This window comes from Leptonychotes weddellii, chromosome 13, assembly GCF_054177405.1.
Source record: "Leptonychotes weddellii isolate Sample4059 chromosome 13, ASM5417740v2, whole genome shotgun sequence".
Classification (NCBI taxonomy): Eukaryota; Metazoa; Chordata; class Mammalia; order Carnivora; family Phocidae; genus Leptonychotes; species Leptonychotes weddellii.
Window position 1 is genome coordinate 40522209 of NC_138381.1, and position 25902 is coordinate 40548110.

Below are 25902 nucleotides of genomic sequence, written 5' to 3' on the forward strand. Positions count from 1 at the left end.
AAAGAGGTTCATTCTAGTGGTGACTAAGAACATTCACTGCATGGAGGACAGACATTATCTGAGCTCAATATTAATAACAAACTAGCAGACATATACATTAAAAATAAAACTCTCATAACAGAAGAATCAGGCTCCGTTTCAAAGAGAGTGGAATTGGGCAAGCAACTCCTATTATAGTATTTCCTCAATGAACCAAAGTTCCCTTCCAGCGCCCCCGCCCAGCCATGTTACATGTTATTTCTAAGCCACGGGTGAGAATGAGACCTACTGAAAGTGCAGAAACTGGGTAACAACTCAGTTTGAAAAATATATACATTCTAATGTAGCAGTGGGGTAGGTTTAGCCACTTAATACTTTTGAAACGTTTTTCTTTAGTTCATAAAAACTGCCTAAACCACTGCCCAGTCAGGGGTTTTGTTCATTTTATTTGCTCTAGTTCAGTCAAATTGTTGCTAGCATAATGTTTGGGATTCATTTTTTAATCTTTTAAAGATTTAATCTTTTAAAATCTCAATGAACCGTTGCTTTAATGATAAAAGAAAATTCAACCTAATCTTGGTCTTCCAAAGCCCTTTGCATACTGCCAATTTTAGCTTGTTCACTGTTGAAATGCGTGGCCTGAAGGATCTCAGAGGTCTGAAATATTGTAAATGGTCACTCTGCTCTTTTTTAAGGAAGCCCTTGCCTTACACAAACCTACTACTGAGCCCACCCAGGGCACACACTCCTGTATTGTGTAACTACTGACCTACCATAATCAGTGTGTGTGTGTGTGTGTGTGTGTGTGTGTGTATCTGTGAAGCAAAAGAAATTCTAAGACTTTGGAGTCAATGTTAGCGATAACCTACTAACCTATTGACTAGTCCTTCGGGTGTTTCTAGAACACCTGGGAAAGGAATCTGAGACGGGGCGGAGGTGAAGAGGGGAAGGGGAATTAGGAAATGGCGAGGATAATTACTTCCTAAACCAAGACCGGGTGTCACTCGAGCCTCGGCCGCACCGGGGTCGGGAGGCAGGGCGAGAGGCCGGCGGGGGACAAGCCAGAAAGTCGGGGGATGAGAGGACGGCAGCGGCGGAGCAGCGGGCGGCGGGGCGGGCGGCGCGCGGCAGGGGTGATAAAAGCGGGAGGCGGAGCCGCCGGGGCGGGCGGGGGCGCGGCGGCCGCGGCGGGAACGGAGCTCGAGCGGGAGCGGGCTCGGAGTCGAGGCGGCGCCGCAGCCTGCCGGGCGGACGGGCGAGGGCGAGCGCCCGGCTCCGCGCTACCCCTGCTTCCCGCGCGCTGCCCCTGCTCCCCGCGCGCCGCGCCCGCTCCTGCGCACCCGACGGCCCGCGGCGGGGAGGAGTCCACCGAGTTTGCCCCGGAGCGCGGGGAAGTTTCCCGCGAAGCTCCGCTCCCGGAGAAGGGGGACCAGCCGGCGGCCGCTGGCGAGGTGAGCGCACCGGTTTGGGGCCGGGGATGGGGTAGGGTGTGGGGGCCGGGATTGCGGGGAGCGCTGAGCAGCCGCGGTAGAGGGGTCTGCGGGGGCGGGGAAGTGCATCCTCACCTTTTCAGGTACTTCGCCTCTGTCGACTGAGGGAGGCATCTTTCGTTTCTTCTTGACCCCGTCTTTCTCTGCTTCCCCATCCTCCCCCCATATTTGAACCCACTTCCGTTCACTTTACTGGACCTGCTCGGAGGGGCGGCGTGGCCGGGAGCTGGAGGGGACAGGGCGCGGGAGGGGCGCAGGAGGAGGACGCGCGCCTGAACTTAACTACCTGTGCTGGGTTCCCGGGCCCGGCGGGGCGCCCGGGACTCCAGGATTCTGGTGCCATCCCTGACTTGGCGCAAGCGGGGGTTGGCAGGAGGACACCACAAGGCACAGCATTGAGTTTCGGATGCCGGTTTATCCGGTCCTCCGGCATGTTTGGCAGAAAGATGAGCATCTCTGCAGCGGTGCCTCTTTTGCATCGGCCTCAAACTCCGGAACCTTGCTAAAGCTCTGGCGAAGGCTGCGGACAATGTGGGAGGGAAGTTGGGAGACTCGGAACCCGGGTGCATCAGGCGCCAGCAAAGGGGTTGGGAGGCGTGATGTGGGGAGGAAGATTGAAGTGGGTTGGGGAGAGTAAGAACGGCGCGATTGTTTGGTTGCTGCTCTTACTTTGGCACGCTTACCCGCTCCCCCTTCTGCCCCGTTTGAACATCCTATCAGCATATTTCTGTTAGAGGGCTAAAAGGTGTTCTGTTTGATGCCTGTCGGAGTTATTTCCAACTAAGTTCACAGGTGCGCAGCCTGAGCCGCTGCTCCTCCTTGCTCCCCTCCCTGCGGTCCACCCCCACCTTCCCTCCCACAGGCAAACTGTTCCTGAATCGTTCCCAGGGTTATGAAAGGGATGACAAGTAAATAATACAGTTTGTGTTTGTGTGACTTTTCCCGCATTATGTTATCAGAACCAAATCAAAACACTGGAGATGTTTAATAAGACTCCCCTGCAGCAGTTTTTACAGTAATTAAGAGTATTATTTACAGTGTTTATTTTTCAGCGCTTTAACTCCAAACATTGCATCAGTCTTTCTCTATGCAGCTCTATCTGTACTGTCACTTTGTCACTGGGTTTAAAGGACAAGGGCTTCTTTTGGACTCACATGTACACACCAAAATACAGTGTGACAATATTCAATATTTATCTGTCTTCTTGATTCAGTGGTCTGGCACCTGCCAATTCCAGTACATAATTGTAACACCATATGCCTGTCTACCAAACTGAGGATAAGGAGAATGTTACTGTTTTTCATGTGCAGGACTGCCCTGGACTACCAGATTTTATTATTGCTTAAGGGGTTTTTCAGAGCTTCAGTCAAAGTGAATCAAATGTACAGAACAAAATTACAATTCTACCCAGTGCATTCAAAAGGAATACAATTCCTGGACACATAACTAGTTGACTAGTTATTGAAGAAAAATTAAAATCCTCTCATCACACGGAAAACATTTTGATTGAATATAGTCAATAAGAAATAGCACACATCGAATGCCCTGAGAAAGCAAGAAGAATCTTCCTCTTGCCTCATTTGAGTTTTATCTCCTTTATTACAGTAGCATCCTCCAGAAAATGAGCACCTTGCAGATAGATGTTGGTATGTACTAAGCACCATATTTTTTTAATACAGAGGCTTGGTGACAGTCCAAAAACATAAATGTTTTAAATCATTACCAACCATCTGTTCTCTCCCACTCAAAGCGCAGTCTTTTATTTTCACAGGTATCAAAACATACATCCTCATTTCATACATTTCCATGAATATCCCGATAGCTGCAGTGATATCTGAAGTTGACCCAAGTTTGGCAACTGTTATGTTTGGCTTCTTACACTATAAGCTCCTCTCCTTTTATTTTCAATGAAAGAAGAAATCAAAAAAGTTTTAAAGCCTTTGGCCAGAGCTGGTGTGTATACTCCAGTGAAATCTGATTGCTTTTTTTTTTTTTTTTTCCCTCCACCTTTTTGTTACCAAACAGAAGCTGAGAATTAGTACAGCTGCAGACTCCTCCTGATGACATTCTTTCCCTTTCTTCCTGGTCACAAGGGTAGAATTTGGTGCTCTGAAGCAGTGTATTAAACAGCCTCGTGACCCCAGAAAATTAGTGTGGTTCCAGAAGGATATAACCTCTTCCCAGGAAGAATTTACAAAATGGGAGGCTAACTTAATATTCCAAACCCCAGATGAAGTAGACTGAAGACATACACTTTGTTTCCCATACAGATGTTGGCTGTCGATATTGCATAGGATATGAATAACATGTCTAGGTAATATTCTTTATATTTGTGTTTGTGAACTTGGATGAGTCTGTATATAATCAGCAGATAGATTCACACCCTTCATTTTGTTTATGTCATCATTAGAGCAATACTTGGGGTTTTGAGTCTCCCCCTCCTTCCCCAATCCCAGATAGCTTTCACATTTAGGGATGTTTGCTGTAGCTACAACTGCAATGTTAGGACGTTTTTCTCACTCAAAATTAAGTTGCATAATAAATATATTGTTCCTTCAGTGCAGCGAGAACACTGGGAAATTCTTTTTACTCAAATCCAGGTGTAATGTTCCAAAACACTTTCCTATTTTTGAGGAAAAAGATATTGGCAATCTAGCCCACACTTTGCAAATAATTGATACGTACTAGGAGAATATCAAGAACCAAAGAAAGGTGAGGTTTCTGCCTTCTGACCTGGTGCACTGCTCTGTACTGCTTTTGCTTTGAAAGCCTAAGATTCTCCTTACTTACTACCAGGATAGCACTGAAGGGAATGAGCCCAAACTATAGACAATTTTGAAAGTTAAGTTGCCTTGAAAAATGTGGTCTAATTTAAACCTTTGGAAATACATAAGGATGTGTTAGATCTTATTTTTCTATATACTAAAAATGAATTATTGAGGGGAAATAGTTTCACTATGTATAGTAAGCACTCTGAATTATTCATGTTAATGAGAAGAATAGAGGCAAAGATAATCCAAAATCATGGTTATTTAAAAAGTCATTTGTTTTTGTCTTTGGAACATAGTGCATGTTTGGTTTATAAAAGATTTTCATTGTTGTTGGGGGCAAGTTGCCTTTCTAATTATTTTGTTTGGTTTAGGTTAATTTTTAAATGAGCTTATATACCTCACACACCAAAACCGATTTATAGGGAGGTGATACAGATGGGCAACCTGCCCAGAAACGAGCTGGGTGATAGAAATAAGCAAAGCTGGTATGGGAACTTTGCAGTGGAATATATGTCATCCACAGAAACATAATCAAGACTTGATTGTATACCTACTTAATGAATATGTTTTAAGAATTATATATGTTCCTGGAAAAAATAAAAGTCCTACAATCAAAATTTGAGAAATTCAATCCCACTTCACATGCAAGAGAGGTGATTAATATGTTTTGTTTTGTTTTTTTTAATGATAGTGGACTACTTCTGAAAACCAAACAGGAATATTCTGATTGATAAATCTTACTAAGCCAAATCTGTAAGCATGAGGTTTTACTAAAGCATGCACATGTGTATGTGTTAAGGTGATAATCCTCAGCCTTCCATAGGTACTTTCTAAAGAAGAAACAGCAAGATGCCACCAGAATAAGGGGTCTGGTCCATTTGATCTTTGTACCTATGCTCCAAATCAAAGTACATTGCACTGAAGAGAAACTCTCAAGTATCTATTGTTACCGTGGACCTGGTTAGAGAAAATAGTTAAAGTTCAGCAAGACTGGCAATTTAACAGATTTCTATTGTGTTTTTCAAAAGCTCTAGGGCAAAATTGGTTGTGGATGAAATAGTTACTTGAACAAGAAGTTGATTCACACCATAGTGCTGGCCGTTAAACACCTCGTTTGTAGTCACTGTTCAGTTGTATATAGATTTTGTTGAATTGTTAGTTCTGTGGACTATTAGAAAACCTCTGTGGGGAAGGTTAGAGCTGCTAAAAATATATGATTGGAAAAGCAGGTAAGATCACTTTTATTTCAGGAATTCAAAGCAAAAAGTAAAACTGTAACTTTTACAGCAGTGAGCAGAAAGGTAATAAAGTAGATGTCCCCTTCAGAGGGGTGACTATGTTCTCATAATAAATGTGCTCACTACTGCAAATAGAGAGGTACTTCTTTTTTGAGGAAACAGTTTTTTAAAATTTTTCATAGGACATGGCATTTGGCATTTTTTTAAAGACTCAAGTCCTTAGACTGAGTATTTTAAAAGAAATATTGTGGTTGGAAATATAATTGAGGCCCACGGGATATATTTTATACACACTTGTTAAAGAAATCAGTTTCTTCTGATCAGTGCCTAAATCTAAGAATCAAAATTATGCATTTTGTTATAGAGATGGAAAGGACCTTTAAAGTAATTTATTCCAATGCCCTCATTACAGTTAAGGAAATGGGGACCCACAGTGATCACTGTGAGCCGCTAAAGGTTACACCAGTAGTTAGTGGCAGAGCAGAAACTAGAAACCTGATCTCCTGACTCATTCAGCTCCCCTGGAGGAAGCTGGGTGCTTAGGCAGGGGAGTTAACTCTTTCTGGCCATCACGGTATCAACGCCCCACGATAATCCTGAAATGAAATGGTACAGGGGTAGATGCAGAAGGCTTGTGACTTTTCTGTCTTCTCTCATCCACTGGGTATTCACCATGGACCAAACCGTGGTTCTCAACCCTCTTAGTCTCTCTCTTTTTTTAAACAGCAAATATTTTGTGTTTCCCCCTTCATATCCTGAAATGTAATTCATCAATAATTTAGTTACCGAATCTATCTGTAATGAAACGGAGCAGTAAAATAAAAGCTAATTTGTAATTAATAACTATATTGATATCTGGGGATGACTTCCCTGGAGCACATATCCTAGAAGCAGAAGCTTGCTTGAATATATAATGAATAAAACATCAGAAAACGTTCTCTACAAGAAGTACAGGAAAATGAAAGAACAGGATAGACTAAAAGTATGTTAGGATAATTACCAACCAGACCTATTTGTATGAGATAAAGAAGAATAACGATAAATGGGAATCGTTCCAGGGAAAATATGCCAAGTCAAATTTTAGACTGTCAGAGTGGAGAAAACGTGGAAGTGTGATATTTTGCAAATGAGAGAGTAAATACTATTAATATACTTCCACCAAAATTCCAAACCTATTTTATGTAACATTTTCATGCTGTTCCTAGTGTGAACTCTATTTCAAAGGGTTCTGCAGGTTACCCACCATATCATCAATAATAGCAGATAAAATACTTCTAAAATGAAAATTATTGATTTAGCGCTGGTATTGCCTCTAGTATTGTAGTCTATCAGTTCTAGAGTTAGGAGACAGACTACATGGAATGATTATTCACCACGGCGACCTTAATTGTCAGTCTCAGGGTTTCAATGGAAATTCTTATGAAATGCTTAATTGCAATTATGTACCAGATGCTATAGGTTGATGTCAACTCTAAGTTTAGTTCATCGGGACATTGCATGTTGTATGGGGTATTTGGGGAAATTCTTCATTAAATAGGACTACTCTTCCACACTAAAAGCCAACCACACTCCCCTGTCCCAATACCTAACAAACCAGAGTGTAGCCAGCCCCTCCCAAAATATTCTCTAGGGGCGGTGTGACCCTGAGGAGAGTCATAGGACTAGATAAATAAGATTTTTATGATGGCGTAGATTATTCTTCATGCCCTTACTCATCTATCCTTATTTTTTTGAGTAGGACTGTCCTTCTTGTCCACTGGTCTCCTACCTTCAGGGGACTAGGATTACAGACTCTGACCATCAAACTCAAGCTCATGTTCTGATCTTTTTCTGTCACTGGCACCTTTATAAAAGTTTACTTCTTGGGCTCCTGGGTGGCTCAGATGGTTAAGCGTCTGCCTTCAGCTCAGGTCATGATCCCAGAGTCCTGGGATCGAGCCCCATATCGGGCTCCTGGCTCGGTGGGGAGCCTGCTTCTCCCTCTCTCTCTGCCTCTCTCCCTGCTCATGCTTTCTCTCTCTCTCTCTCTGTATCTCTGTGTCTCAAATGAATAAATAAAATCTTTAAAAAAAAAAAAGTTTACTTCTTCTGGTCCTCATTTCTCTTAGAAATCCCTCTTTACTGGGTGACTATGAGTGTTGACAAACTAATATGCAAGCTGGCTAGTATTTTAGTTCTCCCAGGACTTAACCTTGTTTAGATGCATGTCTCCAAAAAGCACTGAAGGGGGCGCCTGGGTGGCTCAGTCATTAAGCATCTGCTTTCGGCTCAGGTCATGATCCCAGGGTCCTGGGATCGAGCCCCGCATGGGGCTCCCTGCTCAGCGGGAAACCTGCTTCTCCCTCTCCCACTCCTCCTGCTTGTGTTCCCTCTCTCGCTGTCTCTCTATCTGTCAGATAAATAAATAAAATCTTTAAAAAAACAAACAAACAAAAAGCACTGAAGGCTTTCATAGAGACAGAGACAATACATACACTCACACAGATGTATGTGTGTATATGCATGTATATGTATATATGCATATGTTATATGTATGTACATCCATGTTCGCATGTAATTTCAGGCACTGAAAAAACAGGAAAGGAGGTATCATTTGAGATTGTATTTTGAATGTCCTTGAAGCATGTTTATGCAAACAAAGAACTGCACTGGTTCAATATTGGAAGTTGCACCATAAAATAGTACTGTGAAGTATGCTCACAAAAGAGGCCAAAAGGTGTCACCAATGCAATAAAGTGTTGTAATAGAATTTTTTTGGTATTGCTTAAAATAAATGCATCCTGTGCTAGCATATAGGAGTTGGGCCGGGAGGGAAGGTATAGACAACTGTGATGAGTGTCTTAGTAGTCTGGGTACTGTTGATACACTAGAAGCACTCCAACATCTCTTCCCTTTGCAAAATAGAGAGTATTTGCAGAGAGATTAGAGGGTTTTGAGGATTACCTGTATATGCAACACACGGGAGAGCGTGGGACCCTAGTAACAAGGAGGGAATTGAGAGGGAAACTCAAAAATTTTCACTTCTGCTGTTTGGACTAGCAGACCATAGCATAAGATCTGCTCTTGAAAATTAAGAGTTATGTGAGATGTCATTTCAGTATTAGCTACAGCAAGTATCTTGAACTTACCAAATTGTAAGTAATAATTGGTTTTTTTTTTCCTTAGATTACTTTCCACTCCAGGTCCATTTTAGATGTCTTTTATAACATTGTATATCTTAGTCTTTTTAAAGAAGGAGACTTTTTAATGTAAACTCTTAACAGTTAAGATGAAAGTCACGGGGTGTGTTGGGGGCGGGGAGAGAGACTAACCAATTGTTTTGAGATAACCACAAAACTCTCTACATAGGAGGGCATGGTTTACCCAATTATGAGAGATGGCTTTTCCTACAAAGGGGATGAAGCAATTGTACAGAACACAATTTGATCTATGATTGTTTTGGTATATATTGTTCATTCTTACTGGAAGCTTCTCGGTCAATTGAATGGCCCAGCGCTCAACCTCAGACTGACCCCTAACTTTATTTGGTCTACTTTTGTTACAATTTCTAATAAGAGTGTAGTGGTGCGGTGGGAATTGAGAGAAGATGAAATTGAGGGTGGTGGATTGTGGAGGTGATAAGGAAAATAAGGAGTTTCTTTCATTTGAGAGCACAAAGATCTGTGTAGGCAGTGAAATTTTATTGGAAATCTGCCTTTTCTTGTTATGCTTTTTACTCTTGTATGGAATAAGGCAAAGATTGTGAAAGCGAAGACTTCTTCCCTCCTTGGCTGTTAACTCCACCATACAACAGAAAAACCTTTTTTTTTTTTTTTGCCAGAATAAACAGATATGACTTCTTCCAGTTACTAGCCTCATTGTGCCCCTTTTTACTTCAATACTACCCTAAACTGAAATCTAACACTAAAGAATGTAGTTAAGAAAAGGAAAAATACCCCCAGTCAGTGTAGTGAAAGAAATTTCAGAAGCGTCTAGAAATAAGGCAATTTTGCCAATTCAAATGAAGAATGTAATATTTGCTTTTCCATTACTTTCAGAAGCAAGAAGCTCAAGGCTCACTTAGTTTTGTAGTCATTTTTATTGTTTTCTTTTTTATCACAGAAGGAGTTCGAGCTGTGACCTATTGTTACAGGTTACTTGAAGCAAATATAGTATGTGAAGATTTACATAAAATGATGTCATTGATTACTTTAAAAAAGAAATTCCAAAACTGAAATGCAGACATGATTTTTTAGAAGCATATCTCTAAATAAATTTGATTTTCCCACAGCCTTCTTTGAACAGATTAGAGTGAAGGTAATTTATTCTCCCCCCCCAAAATCAGTTTTCTCAATGTATTAAAAAATGCTTATGTGTGCGTGGCATTACTGGACTAAAAGCAGTGACCATTAACATTATTTGACTTTCTAATATTTGCACTCTAATTTTCAGTTAGGAACTTTTACCATTAGAGAATGAGACTCCATTACTGTGACAGGGTTGGCAGTCAGCTGGATGCACTGGGATGGTCTTACTGGTTATCTGTGGCCAGAACTCACGTTGTACTGGGGCACCTGGGTGGCTCAGTTGGTTAAGCGACTGCCTTCGGCTCAGGTCATGATCCTGGAGTCCCTGAATCGAGTCCCGCATCGGGCTCCCTGCTCGGCAGGGAGTCTGCTTCTCCCTCTGACCCTCCCCACTCTCATGTGCTCTCTCTCATTCTCTCTCTGTCAAATAAATAAATAAAATCTTAAAAAAAAAAAAAGAACTCACGTTGTACTGATTGTTAAGTATTTTAGGTATTAATCCTGTACTTACATTATCACTTTTGTGACTTGCTAAAAAAATCTAGCAAAGTCATATTTTCAGATTTTGCAGTTCAGGGAATTATAACAGCATTTTGAATGGAAATGGATTTACAAATTACTGAACTCCCAAGTAGGAGAGTTGTTTATCTAGTACCTTGGAACTTCGGTTCACCTTGAATTTTCCCAACATACATACACTGAGTACTATCCAATTAGAATTTCTTGAAATTATTGGCATATATTTTATATAGAGCACTCTATAAAACATATTTATAGCTAAAGAAGTCCCTCTAAGTTCCCCACTTAAAGATCCAGCTATGTATTTGGCATTTGTTCTCTGTCTTAAAGAAACATCAAATGAAACATGTCAAAGTCAAACTTGTGATCTCTGCACATCTCACCCGAACCTCCAGTATTCCTCAGCTCCAGATAAAATCTGGATTTTATCCTTGACATTCCCTCTCCTTCACCCCATATCAGAACCTTCACTGAGTCGTTGATTGGGTGAAGTTTTTTATAAATCGTACACCTAAAACTAATATAATGCTGTATGTCAATTACACTTCAGTAATACATTTTTTTAAGTGTATTACAAATCTGCTTTGGGCCATCACCCAAGTCTAAGCTTTCACCCTCTGCTATGTAGAAAACCTCAGGGGCTTCATCACTGGTCTCCTGGCATCCGATATTGCTTTCCTACTATTCCATGCACCAGTGCAAATGTAATTATCACTATTTAACTACACACATCACTTCCATGGGTTACCATTGCTTGGTAGAGCCCACAGCTGTGCATCTGATTTTTTTGAAACCCAGCAATATTGGGCTCCTCCAGTCTCATCTCTTTGATGTTCCCACTCTTTCCCTCTGCTTCAGCTGGCTGGCTTTCTTCTACTAGCTCTGACTCGCCATGCTCCCTGCCATCCCCACACCCATGAAGACACATACCCAAACACTGCCTAGTTAACTCTTAGTGCCTCAAATACTAACCCAAATGTCATTTCCTAAAATGAGCCATTTCTTCCCCATATACTGAGCCAAATCTCCTTGTAATACATATACGCATATATGTTTGTATGCATAAATGTATCCATATTTATGTATTCATATCCCTCATCCCAGATAGTTGCAAATTCACATTTATTTGCGTGATTATTTAATCAACCACTAAGGGAGAGATCTGTCTAGTTTTGATGGTCTTTATATTCCTAGAAAATATTGCAGTGCCCTCTCGTAGTGGGAGTGTAATAAGTATTTATTAAATAAATGTTGACTGATCATCGGTATCTTTAACCCCGCATGTGCACATGCATACATATGTACTACACACAAACATCCAGTCACACCCACACTCACATTCTAGTGAAAATACATAAATAAACACTTGCAAGCTTTGAAGCCCCACTTTTTTTCTTTCTTTGTGATCGCCCCAAATATCACACTCCTTTTTCTTCAATTTCTGTCCCTATCAGTGATTCATTGAGAGGTGACTTGCGCAGTGTTACATTTGCTTAGAAAGTACGGCTGGTCTATTGAATTTCTTACCTTCCCCCCCAAAAAAAGTTCAAGCATTCCTTTACATTATTTCCTCTGACATGTGAAATCTCTTGAAAATTACAGGAATTTTAAAAGGCTTCACTCTATAAGAGTTTTATGCTGTGCTGTTTGTGGATATTTTGGCATTAGACAGTGATCTAAGACTGTACCATTTTAGAGAAAAGAAAAAGAAAATCTTTTCAAGGTTACCTGTCCATATGGCCCCTGTGTGGAGATACATGAGATGAAGGAGAACAAAAATTAAAATAAGAATAAATATATGAAAATGAAAGGGTAACATAAAAACCTAGGTTATAAATTAAAAGTTCATATTTTTAAGCATTGCACAGAGGCTTCAAACTATGACTAAAATAGTTAAGGAAGAGACCTTCCATACTTGAAACTTGGCACTTACTGCGTTTAGATACTGTTTTAATATTTGTGCCTAAATTCCAGTTGCTGTATTAAAATTGAGTTAGTTAGTTTCCTTTTTATTTAAAGCCTTCTTGCTTTGACTAGTTTAGGGGAAAATCTGTTAAGCCTCGAACCCTTTGTGCCAGAAAATAAGGAATTGTTCAACACTGATGGAGACACATCAGAAGGACTTAAGAGCCAGATTTAAGGGACTCCCACTTCAAGGCCCAGTTTGGGATCATTTGAACATAAAAAGTAATAATGTCTGTAATGGATTAGAGCACACTGAATATGAAAAGAATCATGAGTGTGTAGTGTGTGTGTAGTGTGCAGATAGTGATGGGTAGAAGGAAAAGCTCTGTTTTGCTAAAGAATACAAGCTAATAAGTTAAAAAATGATGGAATTACAAAGTCACCTTTTTGCAACACTATTACAAGAGTAATCAAAGGATACTCCAGCACTAGGTGAATGGTTTTTGGGGTTATGATATTCATGCTATCTCCAAATGGCATCTCACAGATTGCTTATTAACTACAAAGAGGGGAAGATGCCTTTCCAGGAAGAAATCTGGCAGATACCAGCTTCACCAAGTAATCACGCTTGACATCACCACGAGTGGGACAGATTGACATCATGTACCTCTTGATATGGTACACACATGAAGTAGGACACGTAATCACCTGTGAAGTTATAATGCCAAAAATATTTCACCTGCATCTAATCATAAGGAAGCAATCTGACAACTCCAAATTGGTGGACATTCTTCAGTATAATCAACCTGGACACTTCAAAAATGTCAGTGTCACACACACACGCAAAAGTCCTGGAAAGCTGTTCAGGATTAAAGGAGACTGGGAGACATGACAACTAACTGCAAGGCATCCTTCTTGATTAGATTCTGAATGGGAGGAAGCGATAAAGGCTAATACTGGGACAATTGGAGGAATGTGAATTTGGGCTGTAGATCATAGAATAATATAACATCCATGGTACATTTCCTAAGTGTGATAAGCATACTGGAGTTGTGTAGGAGAATGTCTTTTTGGGGGAAAGATATATTTTGGAAGTAGTTACAGGTGAAATCTCATGATCTCTGCAGCTTCCTTTGAAGTGGTTGAACCAAATTATTGTTTTAAAAGTGCTGGAAAGAGGGGCACCTGGGTGGCTCAGATGGTTAAGCGTCTGCCTTCGGCTCAGGTCATGATCCCAGGGTCCTGGGATCGAGTCCCGCATCGGGCTCCCTGCTAGGCGGGGAGCCTGCTTCTCTCCCTCTGCCTCTGCCTCTCTCTCTCTCTCTGACTTTCATGAATAAATAAATTAAAAAAAAAAAAAAATTAAAAGTGCTGGAAAGAGAGAGAACCAAATGTGGCACATGTTAACAATTGTTTAAGTAATGATTGTGTGGTAGTCATTATATTACTGCTACTTTTCTGCAGGTTAGATGTTTTTCAAAATAAAAATTGGGTAAAATATTCTGTGATTTTAAGCCAACTATGCAACAGATGAGATCATTATCGTAGGGAAGTGAGCTAGCATGTCTGAAAGTTGTTTAGGCCATTTGTAAAGTGTCCTCTCCAAAGTATCCCGATATCTTCATTCAGCATTCCACAATATTCTGTAAGTTATATTTAAACACTTAAGGAGAGCTATCCTTAAAAGAATATCCTTATGGTGTTTGCCTGTTAAACAATTATACTACTGATGGTTTCCACTATAAGATGCACAACATAACAGACTGCAGTATGCAGTGTAGAATAGATCTGACCAGGACCCCAGTAGAATTAGGGTCCATTGCGATTCTCAACTGTACATTTTCTGCAAGGTGGGCAGGCACCGTTAGTGCTTATGTATTAGACTTAGGTACCTGACTTGCAGTACCATACATTTACAACTATCAAATAATAAAGCTCTCTGTTTAATCAGTAAAGTGAGGGCTGATTCTATATGAAGCACAAAGTAAAAGAGGTTAAATTAAAAATACGTACAAAATTTGTAAATTATCTCTTCAGAAAAAAATCGACTTTAAAATAACTATTTAAAATATTTCTTCTACTATTAAAGTGTATGATATAATATTTGTACTCAGGTCCCTGTAGGAATACTTGGCATGGTCCTAAGATAACATTTAGGGCTGCTTAGGAGATGGACCTTTCACATAACCAGACCAAGGGGTGTGGTGCTTCTTGATATACAATAATAATAATAAAAAAAGAACTAGAACTTCTTATATCTTAAGAAGCAATAAACCAAAGATACAAATATTAAGAGTTCTTTCCCCTTGGGGCACCTGGGTGGCTCAGTCGGTTAAGCCTCTGCCTTCGGCTCAGGTCATGATCCCAGGGTCCTGGGATCGAGTCCTGCATCGGGCTCCCTGCTCAGCGGGAGCCTGCTTCTCTCTCTCCTCCCTGCTCATGCTCTCTTCTCACTATCTCTGTCTGTCTCTCTCTCAAATAAATAAATAAAATCTTTAAAAAAAAAAAAGAGTTCTTTCCCCTTATATTTCATAAGATAGTTTATGAGTTATTATAAATTATAACAAGAAAAAGATTAGAGTTTCTGAAAAATCTGAAAGAACCAGTCTCTTGATACTACTAGCATATACTTTGAGGCTAAATGTCACAATAATAGGAACTCCTCACCAGAAAAAGTTATGATTCATCTTCAGCTTATATTTAGACAAATATTGATAATCTGCTTGAACTTGGCATTCTTTTAATAAGGGGAAAACAGTAATAAGTTATTATGGGGAAGGAGTTGGTTCTTTAAAAGTCTTGATTATCTTCAGAGAAAGGAAATAATAGCTTTTGTACCACTGTCCCTCTCTCCCCCACTCCAAACTACTTATAAAACTTACATTTATATTAGTCTTAAGACAGTGGATAGCCACACCACTGAAAAGTTTAAGACTTGAGAGAATGGGGGAAATTGAATTTTGTGAACTTATTAAATTGTTAATATATTTTTATTTGATATTTTTTTAAAAAGTTCCAAGACCATGAACAACGTAAGTTAAAAGCTGTTAGAATTTATAGCAATAGGGACAGCAGACTTCCATATAGAATTTGGCATTAAAAGAGAACAGCTATGCGAACAATTTGTGTAGGTAATTATTAGCTGGAAGCTATTTGTACTCCAAGTTTATTGAATATACACATATGATAATAAGACTTTGCACAAATAGAACCTTTTGATAATAAATCCATGTAAAAGATTGTGCCTTGGGGAATAATTCTAGATGTTATAAGTATATTTGAATTCCCTGCACACAGAATGCAGAACTCTAGACCAAGTATGTAACTATATTTCATTCATGATATTTAATAGGTCATTTTACCTAAAGTCTCAGAAAAGATAAATAAAACAATGGAAAATAGTGTTGTTGTTCTATTTGTACCTATATTCAAAACATTGCAATCATAAAAGAAATAGCAAAAGAGAACCATGAAACCTTTCTCCATAAGTGAACTAAACTATACTCAAAATCATGGTTATCAGAAATAAATAAATACCTGGGTGCCTGGGTGGCTCAGTTGGTTAAGCGACTGCCTTCGGCTCAGGTCATGATCCTGGAGTCCCGGGATCGAGTCCCGCATCGGGCTCCCTGCTCGGCAGGGAGTCTGCTTCTCCCTCTGATCCTCCTCCCTCTCATGCTCTCTGTCTCTCGTTCTCTCTCTCTCAAATAAATAAATAAAATCTTTAAAAAAAAAAAAAGAAAGAAAGAAATACCTAATCATTACCTGAGAAGTCTCCCTGTCATTGCCTGCTGAAATTACTGATTAACTGTTTTTTGCTTTTATGGCATCCACTCGGTTGCTTAGAAAAAGTACCTTAGTAGTAAAATAAAATATAGAAGAAGAATCTCTTTATGAACTCTGTACATTTATAACACTTCATGGAACTCTGCACCGCCCCTCCCTCAAGTCAATTTTACTATATGTTAACAAAATAAAGTGAGGGATCCTTCCAATTCCCTTTCCTCGTTTTAGATTTTTGTTACATTTTTATTATTATGTCAAATTTTATATTTTCGTATTTAAATGAAATCAGTGCTCAAAACAGTCCTTTCATTACTGTTTCCCTTTCTGAGTTATTTTGATTTATTTTGTGCTTTGCTAGATTTTATTATCAAGGAGTTTATTTTAGGAGGGCTCCTGTGAATTTGTACTTCCTGAATTTTTGCTTGTCTGATGAGTATTCCTATCCCTGCACCACCACCCCATCCGGTCCCCTTGCCTGGCACCTATGTCTCTAGTCCATAAGCCATCTTTTCTTTTTTTTTTTCCATTCTTGTTGGGGGCCAACAATGTGGAATGTCAGGAGCTGGTGTAGTGGGGCAGTCTGCAGCTCCAGGATCTTGTCTAGAACATGCTGTCTCACCCAGGTTGTTCCATTTGCTCTCAAGTTTAATTCAAGCCTCTAATTCTGTGTTATGATGTAGTAGTCATGGCTTCCCTTAAACTTTCCCCCACAGTACCCTAAGCTGGGAGATCATTCCAGAGCTAATAAAAATAGTAGATGGTTATGGTATTTTCTCCAGTCCTGCATCCCCAGTGATTCTGAGATTCAATAGGGAAATATCCACATTCCCTATAGCTTATTTATGCTCTAAATCTCACTGTCCCAATCTAAGGTTTGATGGACAGTCTTTTGGAACCATGATATTATGTTTAGGAAAATATATATCCAGCTCAAGGTTTGAGAGCATATGTGCAATTCTCACCCTCCTCTCTAGATTTTTTTTAGATTTTATTTATTTATTTGACACAGAGAGAGAGAGCGCACAAGCAGGGGGATCGGCAGGCAGAGGGAGAGGGAGAAGGAGGCTTCTGCTGAGCAAGGAGCCTGATAATGGGACTTGATCCCAGGACCCTGGGATCATGACCTGAGCTGAAGGCAGACGCTTAACCGACTGAACCACCCAGGCATCCCTTGGTTGCTTCCAGTCTTGTCAATTATGAATAAAACTGCTTTAAACATCCATGGGCAGGTTTTTATGTAGACGTAAGTTTTCAGTTCCTTTAGGTAAATACCAAGGGGCATGATCACTGGATTCTATGGTAACAGTATGTTTAGTTTTCTAAGAAACTTCCAAACTGCCTTCTCAAGTACTATTTTGTATTCCCACCAGTAATGAATGAGAAGTCCTATTGCTCCACATCCTCATCAGCAGTTGGTGTTGTCAGTGTTCTGGATTTTGGCCTTTCTGATAGGTGTGTAGTCTGATAGGTGGTATCTCATTATTGTCTTAGTTTGCATTTCCCTGATGACATATATGGATCAACTTTTCATATGTTTATTTGCCATTGTGTATCTTCTTTGTGAGGTGTCTAAGTTCTTTGGTCCATTACTCCCTTATCATTGAGTTTTAAGAGTTCATTGTATGTTTTAGGTATTAGTCCTTTATCAGATATATCTTTTACAAATATTTTATTCCAGTCTGTGACTTATCTTTTCATTTTCATGATGTTGTTTACAGAGCAAATTTTTTTAACTTTAATGAAGTCCAGCTTATTAATTCTTTCCTTCATCAATCATGTCTTTGGCGTTGGATATAAAAAGTCAACATCATATCCAAGGTCTACCTAGATTTTCTCAAGTTATCTTCTAAGGGTTTTATGGTTTTATGTTTACATTTAAGTCTGTGATCCATTTTAGGCTGATTTTTGTGAGAGGTATAAGTTCTCTGTCTAGATTCATTTTTTTGCATTTGGATATCCAGTTAATACAACAAAATTTGTTAAAAACAAACAAACAATGCTATCTTTGCTTTATTGTATTTGCTCTTTTGTGGAGGATCAGTTGACTGTATTTATGGGGGTCTGTTTCTGGGCTTTCTATTCTGTTCCACTGACTTATTTTTCTATTCTTTCACCAATACCATGCTGTCTTGATTATTGTAGCTTTACATTAAGTCTTGAGTGTCACAGTCCCCCAACTTTATTCTTCCTCTTCAACATTGTGTTGACTGTTTGAGTCTTTTGCCTCTCATATAAACTTTAGAATCAGTTTGTTGATATCCACAAAAAACTCACTGGGATTTTGATTGGGATTGCATTGAATCTATAGATCAAGTTGTGAACAACTGACACCATGACAATACTGAGTTTTCCTGTCCATGAACATAGAATATCACTCCATGTCTTGAGTGCTTTGATTTCTTTCATCAGAATTTTGTAGTTTCCTTAATATAGATCTTGCAAATATTTTGTTATATTTATACCTAAGTATTAATTTGGGTGGGTTACTAATGTAAATTGGCATTGTGTTTTTAATTTCAAATTCCACTTGTTCATTGCTGGTATATAGTAAAGTGATTGACTTTTGTATATTTTGTGTATAAACTGTATCCTGCAATCTTACTATCATCATTTATTAGTTCCAGGACGTTTTTTTGTTGACTTTTCTACATAGATGGTTATGTCACCTGTGAACAAAGACAGTTTTATGTCTCCTTACCAATCTGTATACCTTTTATTCCCTTTTTTCATCTTCTGCATTAACCAGGATTTCCAGTATGATGTTGAAAAGCAGTGGTGAAAGGAGACATCCTTGCCTTGTTCCTGATCTTAGTAGGAAAGCTTTGAGTGTCTCATTATTAAGTATAATATTGGCTGAAGGGTTTTTGTAGCTATTTTTTTAATCAAGTTGAGGAAGTTCTCAATTTCTAGTTTATTGAGAGTTTTTATCATGAATTGGAGTTAGAATTTCTCAAAAGCTTTTTTTGCATCTATTGATATTCTTGTGTGATTTTTCTTTTTTAGCCTGTTGGTGTGATGAGTTACATTAACTGATTTTCGAATGTTGAACCAGCCTTGCATATGTGGGATAAATCATATTTGGTCATTGTGTATAATTATTTTTATACATTGTTAGATTTGATTTGGTAATACTTTGTTGAGGATTTTTGCATCTATGTTCATAAGAGGTATTGATCTATAATTTTCTTTTCTTGTAATGTCTTTCTTTTGTTTTGGTATTAGGGTCATGCTGACCTTGTAGACAAAGTTAGAGATTATTCCCTCTGCCTCTATCTTCTGACAGAAAATATAAAGAATTGGTATAATTTCTTCCTTTAGTGTTTGGTAGAATTCACCAGTGAACCCAAGTTCTGGTGCTTTCTGTTTTGGAAGATTATTAACTACTAATTCAATTTCATTAGTGGATATAGGCCTATTCAGATTGTCTGTTTCTTTTTGTGTGAATTTTGGCAGATTCTGTCTTTCAAAGAATTGGTCCACTTCACATAGTTTATCAAATTTATGGGCATAGAGTTGTTCATAACATTTCTTTATTATGCTTTTTTTTTTTTAAGATTTTATTTATTTATTTGAGAGAGAGAGAACGAGAGACAGAGAGCATGAGAGGGAGGAGGGTCAGAGGGAGAAGCAGACTCCCTGCCGAGCAGGGAGCCCGATGCGGGACTCGATCCCGGGACTCCAGGATCATGACCTGAGCCGAAGGCAGTCGCTTAACCAACTGAGCCACCCAGGCGCCCCTCTTTATTATGCTTTTAATTTCCATGGGATATGTACTGATGTTCTCTCTTTTATTTCTGATATTAGCAATATGTTTCCTGTCTTTTTTTCTTAATTAGTCTGACTGGACACATTGATTTTTTTGATCTTTTCAAAGAACTGACTTGTGGTTTTATTGATTTTTTTCTATTGATTTCCTGTTTTAAATTTCATTGATTTCTGTTCTAATTTTTATTATATCTTTTCTTCTACTTACTCTTGAATTAACATGCTCTTCTTTTTCTAATTTCCTAAGTTAGGAGCTTAGATGATTTATTTTAGATAATATATGCATTCAGGGCTATAAGTCTCTCTATGCCCCACAAATTTTGATAAGTTGTATTTTTCATTTTCATTTAGTTCAAAATATTTTTAGATTTCTCTTGCAATTTCTTCTTTGACCCATGTGTTATTTAGAAGTGTGTTGTTCAATCTCCAAGTACTTTGGAATTTTCCAGCCATCTTTCTGTTACTGATTTCTGATTTAATTCCATTATGATATGAGAACAGACATTATTGATTTCTATTCTTTTAAAAATTTTAATTCCTGTTTTATGGCCCAGAATGTGGTTTATCTTGGTAAATGTTCCATGTACACTTGAGAAGAATGTATATTTTGCTCTTGTTGGATGAAGTAGTATAGTCCATTATATCCAGTTGACTGATCATATCATTGAGTAAAACTATACCTTCACTGATCTTTTTTTTGCCTGCTGGATCTGTTCTTTTCTTTTTTTTTTTTTAAGATTTTATTATTTATTTGAGAGAGACAATGAGAGAGAGAAAGCATGAGTGGGGAAGTAGGGTAGAGGAAGAGGGAGAAACAGACTCCCCGTGAGCTGGGAGCCTGATGCAGGGCTTGATCCTTGGATCCTGGGATCATGACGAGAGCTGAAAGCAAATGCTTAACTGACTGAGCCACCCAGGTGCCCCTGGATCTTTTCATTTCTGATAGAAGTTTGTTGAAGTCTCCAACTATAATGGTGAATTTATCTGTTTTTCCTTGCAGTTCTATCAATTTTTGCCTCACCTAGTTTGATGCCCTCTCGTTATACTCTCATGTTAAGGATTGTTTTATCTTCTTGGAGAATTGACTCCCTTACCATTATATTATGCCCCTCTTTATCTCTGATATCTTTCCTTGTTGTGAAGTCAGGAGCAACTTAACTGGATCCTCTGCTCAGAATACCACAAGGCTGTAATCAAGCTCTTGGCTGGGCTGCATTCTCATCTGAAGCCCAGGGTCATCTTCTAAGCTTTTTGAGCTTATGGACAGAGTTCACTTATTACAGCTATAGGACTGAGACCCTCGGTTCCTAAAGGCCACCCCTCTGCATAAGAAGTTCATAGCTAGCTTTTTGCCTTTTCAAAGCCAGTAGAAGAGCATTTCTAGCTCCAAGGAAGTCCTGGACCCACTTTTAAAGGGATCACCTGATTAAGTCATGCCTACTCAAGATACTCTCCATTTTATTTTATCTTTTTTGTTGTGTACAACACAATGATTTGATAAATATACATTGTGAAATGATTACCACAGTCAGGTTAATTATCATGTCTATAACCTCACATAGCTACCTTTTTTGTGTATGTATGGTAAGAATGCTTAAGATCTACTCTCTTAGCAATTTTCAAGTACACAATGTAGTGTTATTACCTATAGTCACCATGCTATACATTACATCCCCAGAACTTATTTATCTTATAGCTGAAGACTTATACTCTTTGACCAGTAACTCCCTAGTTTCCTAACTTCCCAGCCTCTAGTAACCACCATTCTATTCTGTTTCTATGAGTTCTTTTTTTGTTGTTTTTTGGCTTTTGGGTTTTTTTAGATTCCCTACATAAGTGAAACCATATAGTTAATAACACTATATTGTGTTACCTTGCCCATGCTTTTAGCATTTGTCACACTTTGTAATCATATATTGAATTTGTTTTAACTTGTTTTCTTGCTTTTTCCCAATTTACTTTTGTGTCCCAGTACCTCAACAATGTCTGTCAAATAACAGATTCTCAAAATACATTTGATAAATGACTAAAATGTTGCTATTATTATCAATATGGGTTAGAGTAGTTCTGAGGCTATATGAGAGAAGTTAACCTTGAGCTGCGCATGTATGGAGTAGAGATCAGAAAGGAAGAAAGTTTCAGGATAGATGTCATAAAAAGAAAAAACAAACTGATGTATGTACAGATGGGCATGGAGTGCTCAGGAATCAGTAGATTAGAGAGGAGGCTTTCTGTTGGGGGGCAGCAGGAAATTAAGTTGCAGAGGTATAGTGACCACCTTATGAAGAGCCTAAAAGGCAGACAGAAGAGTTTTCCACTTTACATCAAACAACAACAATAACAAAAACAACAACAAAATCTAATGACTCTTTAAGCAAAGGAAAATTATGTAATAAGCAATACTTAAGACTGATGGAGCAGCATTATTTGTGTTGAATTGAAGAGATTATCTAGAGATAAGCTATCTACCCAGGAGCCTTTTTGTTCATTTATTCAACACATCTTTATATTCCACTCACTATGTCTAAGGCACTGTGTTTGGCATGGGGGTTACCATGAACATCACTTCAAAGATGACTCCTAAAGAACAAACAAGGACCAGCTTGAGGTTGGCAGAGGGTCTGAAAAAGAAAGGAGAGAATGTTCGTGTGCCCATGGGCAAAAATGAATGCAGTTAGTTCTTAAGAATTTAAATAATTTATCCTACCTTAAGAGTAAAGTTTGAGATCAAGGTATGAGTGATAAAATTAAGGAAGTAATCAATAGCTACATCAGAAAGGGCCTTGATTGTCATCATAAGAAATTTGGAACAGTTAAGAAATGTGAGAAATGGTAACATATATAATGGAAATATCCAGTAGACATTTAAAAATGTGAGAGCAGAATAGAGTGCAGAATATTAGAACTGGAACATGGGTTACCTTTCATCTTTACAGAAATTAGATCATTTCATGGGGGACTGAACAGAGAAAAGAAAGTCGAACTCCAAGAAAGAAAAAAAAAAAAAAAAAGGAAATGGGTGAGATTGTTAAATGTGAACAAGCAATGATCGTCATAGGAGCCAGAGATGTGAGACTTTTCAGAATGGTCAACAGGTCAATGGTATGATATGGTCAGGAATGCAGAGGACATATTTTGCAATAGCAAGAAGGAAATAACTTGTAGCCATATAAAGGAAGTTCTCTGTAGTTGCCTGGATGACCAATTAACAGATCATCATAGTATTTCAGTTTTGATATCTACTTTTGTAAGTTCCTAAGATGTGGGTAAATGATGTAAAAGTATCTGCCCATGTTGGAAAAAGGATATTTTGTTAAGACAAATAGTCAGTTTACTCAGCTCTGACTTTCAGTAACTTTTGGTAATAAAAAAGTAAATGAGCTCATTTTGGGGGTGCCTGGGTGGCTCAGTCGTTGAGCGTCTGCCTTTGGCTCAGGTCATGGTCCCAGAGTCCTGGGATCGAGCCCACATCGGGCTCTCTGCTCGGCGGGAAGCCTGCTTCTCCCTCTCCCAATCCCCCTGCTTGTGTTCCCTCTCTCGCTGTGTCTCTCTCTGTCAAATAAATAAATAAAAAATCTAAAAAAAAAAAATGAGCTCATTTTGAGCAAATTTTAATAAGTCTCACAATTTTGCCATCATTGTATTTGAGGGGTACACTTAAGTTTAGTGGAAAGAATGTAATTTGGAGGCAGACAAGCTAAATTTGGATTCTGGTTCTGCCTATTATGAGTCATGTGAACTTCTATATTTTGGTATTTATTTCCTTGTCTCTAAACAATATCTACATTCTAGAACTTAATATTTTAGTTTTAGGTTTTATTCATTGACTTTCCACCATGATAGAAGAGTCTTTCCTAGTCTTTTTCCCTCCTCATTTTACCACACATATTGGTCCTTGACCTCCCAATCCTCCTATTCTCTCAGTGTAGTGATAGCATTTTGTTTACATACATATTCACTGCATTCTTTATCATGGCCGTGTATATGTTTTCCACACCTAGCCATGCAGCTCAATCTATTTTTTTCCTTTCCTACATTTTCTGTTCTCCCTGTAGTTAATAGTGTCTTGCTCTTTCATTTGCTTAATGTTCTAAGTTTTTATCACTGATTTGGTCAAAGTCTTCATCATTGTGTAAGTATCCTCTCTAGATGTTCAGACAAATCATCCAGTCTACTAGTTTTATCTTTCTAAAAAGTTTCCCCCAAGCCTCTGTTCTGCTCTAGTTTGAACTGCTTACCCTCTACACCTGTTACACAGCTTTCATCCTTTCACTACTAACCAGAAACTTCTCTCATGTCATCTGTCTCCTTTTCTGGACCTATAGTTTTCTGTATCCCATTTCTTCTTCTTATCTTACTCCCTTGCTTCATCAGTTCCTCCTGTAGTTTCTGGAGAGGTAAACTTTTTTGAGAACTTGTCTGAAAATATTTGTCCTATCCACACCTTTGATTGAGACTTTGATAGAATTTGGTAGCATTTAAGAATTTTAAGTGAAAATTATTTTCCTTGAGAGTTTTGAAGTCATTCTTATTCCATTGCCTTATTTTGGATTCCAGTGTTGCTGTCAACAAGTCTGTCATTCTGATTCTTGATCCCTTGGATGTGATCCGTTTGTTTCTCTCTGACAACACATGGAATCTTCTTTATTCCTAGTGTTCTGAAATGTCAGTATGATCTCCCTCAGAGATCCCTTTAAGTCTGTAAATTCATATCCTTCAGTTGCCTGAAATTTTCTTGAATTGTATCGCTAGTGGTCCCTTCCTTCTGTTTTCTCAGTTCTCTCTGTCTGGAACTCCTTTATTCAGATATTGAATCTCTTAGATGAATCATATTTCCTGGCTTTTTTTTTCCTGTCCAATTTTCCATCTTTTTGTCCTTTTACTCTGCCTTCTGAGAAGGCATCCTAACCTATCTTCTAACCTATAGGTTGGGATTTCATTTTGCTATATTTTTCATTTGCAAGAGTTTCTTTTCTTTTTATTAAATACAGAGTCCTGTCTTGCTTTGATGGAACTAGTATTTTTTTTTCTCTCTAAGGATATAAAATAGTTCGTTTGAGTTTGTTGTCATTGTTTAGTTAGTTTTGCTTTGTTTTTTTCCCCTGTTCTCTGCCTTGCTTCTTTTCCAGTTATCCAGTACCTTCTGTCTTGCTTTTCCTCTTCTGGAGAACATAGTGCACCTTTCCTAGGTTTGATAGCACATAGCATCTTATTTCTTGTCGGTATCTATGAAAACACATTGACCTCAGCATTTATGATTTTTTAAGTTAGCTATCCCTCCTCTTTCTGCATTTCATTTTCTAAAAATTTATTTTTTCTCTATCTTGTAATCATCTCCTCTTTCCTAATTTATATCTTTGTACATATTTTTTTTCCTAGTTTCTTTGCTTTTATTTTAGAGGAGTTTGAAGAGGGAATACATGAGTCCAGTCTGCCCCTATTTAAGTTGTAATCCTCTTCCTTGATTAATTAACTAAATTAATTAAAATCAACCAGCACAATAATAGTATTAAAAGCGGCACTAATTATTCATAATTTTGTACTGTCCTTGAGGTTTCATAATGGTTTTTTTTACGTGTTTTGTTGTATTTCCTGCTTTTCGATGAAATGCTAATTTTCAGTTATATATAATTCCTGCTTTGCTTTGTTGGCATCACTTCAGGCTTCCCAATGTATCTGTACTTATTTCAATAACTACCTTAGGCAGTCACTTTGATACTGTAATATGAGCACTATTTTAGTGGCGTGTTCTTTGAAAATGCGTTAAGAGTCTACTATATGATTTTTGTCAGTAGATATTTTTGCAGATTTATTTTCCTTTTTTAAAGCAAGATTTGTAGATTAGCACCTCTGCTGTTTTTGTTCATGTTATTTATCTATTAAATGGTTGCAGGCTAAGCACAGATGGGCTAGAATGTGAAACAAGAGGAGAGAGAGGGAGCACATAGGAGAATTTAATAAATATTTGCATGAGATTGCTTGGAGCTAGCCATGAGTGCTTGGCTTACAAACTTTACTATCTGTAAGAAACAAAACATATTCCTTTTAGAAAATACATATGTTTCTAGTGTTTTAGAGAGCTTTATGTTAGCCATAGAATTTCCTATTTTAAGGTAACAATATTATCCTTTCTATAAGAGACATTATACAAAAGCAACACATC

The 25902-nt window shown here is 38.4% G+C and overlaps 1 protein-coding gene across 1 annotated transcript in view; it reads left to right on the forward strand.

Moving 5' to 3' along the window:
* Positions 1–1311: 1311 nt before the first annotated feature.
* CHST9 (carbohydrate sulfotransferase 9) overlaps positions 1312–25902 on the forward strand; it is a 219259-nt gene continuing 194668 nt past the window's right edge. Inside the window, exon 1 of the mRNA XM_081801461.1 lies at positions 1312–1430. The gene's annotated coding sequence lies outside the window, so the exon portion shown is untranslated. The remainder of the gene's footprint in view (positions 1431–25902) is intronic.